At 41.3% G+C, this 3,796-nt stretch overlaps 1 long non-coding RNA gene across 1 annotated transcript in view; it reads left to right on the top strand.

Moving 5' to 3' along the window:
- The first annotated feature begins 3,236 nt into the window (after positions 1 to 3,236).
- LOC107098868 overlaps positions 3,237 to 3,796 on the top strand; it is a 3,152-nt gene continuing 2,592 nt past the window's right edge. The window contains exon 1 of the long non-coding RNA XR_001481914.1: positions 3,237 to 3,546. This is a non-coding gene — a long non-coding RNA (uncharacterized LOC107098868). The remainder of the gene's footprint in view (positions 3,547 to 3,796) is intronic.

Here is a 3,796-nt window from a genome sequence, read left to right as displayed (position 1 = left end):
CCACTGATATTGAAGCCCTTGACATTGGCATCATCGGTATGTCCGAAGGCCGTATTAAAAACCAAGAAGAAAATAAAAATGAAATACATAATAAAACGCTCAGCTAAAAAGTAATCTCAAATCTGCTAGATTCAAAAACCAAGGAATAAAAATGTCTCTCCATCATCGCAGAATAGTTTCAGTGAAATGTTTTTTTTGTTGTTTTTTTTTCAAAGTTTTCAGTACAACATTAATAACACAGAACAGTTCGACATAGAGAGCAGTTGGCAAAAATGCAGCTTGTTGAAAGTAGCGATGGATCATGAACCATTTTGAAGCACAGCACATTTTAACCTGTAGGAGTCCCATTTTAACCAAAGTTTGTGAAAAATGTCAAGTTTCAAGTGAATTTTAAAAGTTATTTGTTCCATGTTTCTTATTTCAGTCATGATTTCAATCCAGTTTGAAATCGTGGGGGCTGCCTGTGTCATCCATTTCTTAGTTATGGCTTTTTTTCCAGCAGCAAGCATTGTAAACTATTCTAAACTTAGACTGAACTTTTATTATCATTTTGTATACAATGTGTATTTTTTCCTTTTCGCTCTCATCACATTTCTATTTCTGTGCAGCAGTCATCAAATGTAAACAGTGTGAGAGAAAAAAAAAAACATGGTGCAAAAAAGCGCATTGATATGGAAGTTCAGAGCATTAAAATATATAAAGGGTTGAGATGCAGAAACAGCAAAGGCATAAACATGTCTTGATTTTTGTTTGCATCCAGGAAAATCTAAGAAACTGGGTTAGGTTTATGGTTAGAAGCTGGACCAGACAACCTGGCACTCTAAAGAGGCCTATCAAAGCTCTGTGGTTAACTCACCAGTGTGGGGAGTGTTTACTTTTAATAAATGATACATTTTCTAATAGCTTTGGGGGTTTAGAATTTCCTAGTCTGTTATTTAATTTGATCTTCTTGACCAAGGTACAGAAACTCCTCTGCTTGAGAAGGGAAGTCAGACCGAGGATGGAGAAAGCGATATTTCTTAAGTTCAACGATTGTTTAGGCGGCTTCTTCAAGCAGGAAAATGTTCTTCACCATTCTGCAGAAATGTTTCCAGAATGGTTTGAACAACCCCAACATCAGTCTGAGGGGTTGACTTGGCTTCCAAGGTCTTCAGATCTCAATCCAGTCAACCATTGAGATTCATTGGATTTCCATCATTGCTCAAAGCGATGCTGTGAAACATTTAGCCACGAGGGGCTCTGGAAATCTCTTCCAGGCTTAGGGCATCTAAAAGAAAATGGCAACAATGCACCAGTTTCACTCTGTGTAACAGACCACTTTGGACCAACAGACTGATAAGTCATGGAGATCCAACCCTCTCAGCACTTAGCATTGAGCAAGTGCTGAATAGTGACTTAGAGAACAATTTAACACACCTTAAAACAAGCTAACACTTTGGTCCAAGTTACACAGTGTTGCTTTAAAGACTGCTGCAAACGACCTTGAAACAGAAACCCTGAAAGGTCGAGAGAAGTCCATGAGGAGACAGGTCAGGCAAGTTCTGAAAGGTAAAGGGACATCTAATTCATACCATATGTCTTGGCAGTTCATCCAACTCAGCTTGAGGCTTTGGATGAACAAGTCTCACCTATAAGTCTACTTCTACAGCTCAGGGTATCAGGGGGATCCACTGTTGGTGGAATGGAGCCTTTAGAAGTCCAATGGAGAGAATAAGAAGATGAATAATGGAGGATTTGTTGGTTAAAATGCAAACTAATCAACATAAAGTGTCATGGCACTCAGTTTAAATCTATAGGAGGTTATGGACAAAGTCTGATAGTGGCAATAGTGCCTAATTCAACATGGAACAGATGTTGGCACTATTAAAAGAAGGTGCTGGGATGGAACCCAGTCAGAGGATGAATTCACATCCATCTTTGGTCCGGAAATCTTGGCCTTAAGCAAACAACCGGACTGCGACCAACTCTTTCAGGGGGTCTCAGTCTACTTCCAAATGGACTCTGATCCAGTTGACTTCGCTTTGATCCAACTTAACTAAAGGAACAAACATCTTTTAGACTTATCGAGCCACCATAGGAGAATCTATAACGATGGTAAATGTTATAAGTCATAACCGGTCCTCGTTTGTTGCTTAGCAACTTGCTGCCTGCAGGCAGGTGGTCAGGGCACGTAGAGCACACCGTCTCTTTCGGCGTAAGGAAAAGAGTATGGCGGAACTTTGCCAGATCTGCTGCTCTTTACATTCCCTATAATGCTTAAGCTGTAATAATGGCTGATATATGCATTTTGTGGCTTTGTTCACAACTTATGATTAACTTGAACAAAGTTTAATTTGAAAGCGAATTGCACCAAACCACAATATTAAACCCCAATTAGGAGAACACAGCATATACGGATTCTTTCTTTCTTCCTCTAAAAAGTCTTCATGTGTCGTCCAGCTGCAATTTGATCCATCAGTGCATGTTTTCCTTATAAGATACCAGTTGGTTGCTATTTTTTGCTAAAGAAGTTCTCTGATAAAGTAGTTATGTTGGTCTAAACCAATTTATTTGGACCGAGCTCAATCCTACTGTTGGAAAACATCTCATCAGTGGTTTTAAGGATATTCAGCTTCCAGCTGTTATTAGTAAAATAACTCCTCTATCCATAAAACTAGCTAAGATGAGGGAATGGGCATGGCACATAGTTGATTTGCATGTGTGGGTGTAGGCCTGTGTGTAAACCCAGCTCATCTCTGGCTGTGCGCTAAGAAAATGTCCACATAAGATTTATCTTCAGTCAGTAATGTGGCCTCTTTTCATGCACGCAAAATTCATCCTTATCTCTCTGCAGCCTGCTTTCTCTCTGCTCTGCTCTGCTTTTAGAGTCTCTTTTTCTTCCTCGTGGCGAGCACAGCAGCATCGTTTCCTCGCCTCTGTGTCACCTCCACTCCCTCCCTCCCCTCCGCCTCCTGCTGCTTCCATCCACCCTTCTCTTTTTTTTTTCCGCCGTGTGTTTGCAGATGAAACGGGCAGCCTGCCAGTTTTTCATATTTCTTGGCAGCAAAGTGGCGAGCCAACTTCCTGGGGATGGGGAGCGGCAGGGTAGGGGGTTGGGCCTTGCAAAAGGTTACATTTGCACAATGTGTCTGTGGAAAAAAAAAACAGCAAAGAAGAGGGAGAGAGTGGAAAAAACGAAAGAATAAAGAAAGGCAAAGCTGGGCTGGATCAGCTAAACGACTCCCCCGTTCGGGGATAATGGAAAAAAGCCCTCTGGGGGAATATTCAGTATGCAAGAGTATCGAGTTGCATGCAGTCATTATAATGATGTGTATGCCTCTTTCTTTCTCTTTTTGTCTTTTTCTTTGGAATGTATCTACAACACACACACCTAGCTTAGCCTCACACCCACAGAAACGGTGCGGGAGCAGCTCCGGCGTTAAAGAGCTGGTGATTGGATGCAGGTTTATAGGACAAACTGGACAGAAGAAGAAACTTCAGCTGGTTAGTTCTATACTTCACCTCCGTCTCTGTGAGGGTTACAGAAGTTGGACCAACTTAAAAAAGGTAAAGGTGGTTTTGTTGGGAAGATGAGGAGTAAATTGCTGGTCCCTTCAGTGGAAAACAGATGATTGAATTAATTTTCAGTTCCTGGTATGGCTGCAGAGGCATTGCACTGGGTTCCCAAGTGCCCTCTTTCCATTGGGATCTTACGCTGATTCAAAATCATATACCCCGTTTACACTACCCTTGAAAAACCGTGCAGAGATCGGTCCGAGCTCAGTAACTGAGATAACTTATCGTGTGTAAATAGAAA

Source organism: Cyprinodon variegatus, unplaced genomic scaffold (genome assembly GCF_000732505.1).
Source record: "Cyprinodon variegatus isolate N-32 unplaced genomic scaffold, C_variegatus-1.0 Scaffold817, whole genome shotgun sequence".
Lineage (NCBI taxonomy): Eukaryota > Metazoa > Chordata > Actinopteri > Cyprinodontiformes > Cyprinodontidae > Cyprinodon > Cyprinodon variegatus.
The sequence above is the reverse complement of the archived record's forward strand: the minus strand, read 5'-3'. Positions and strand labels throughout refer to the sequence as shown.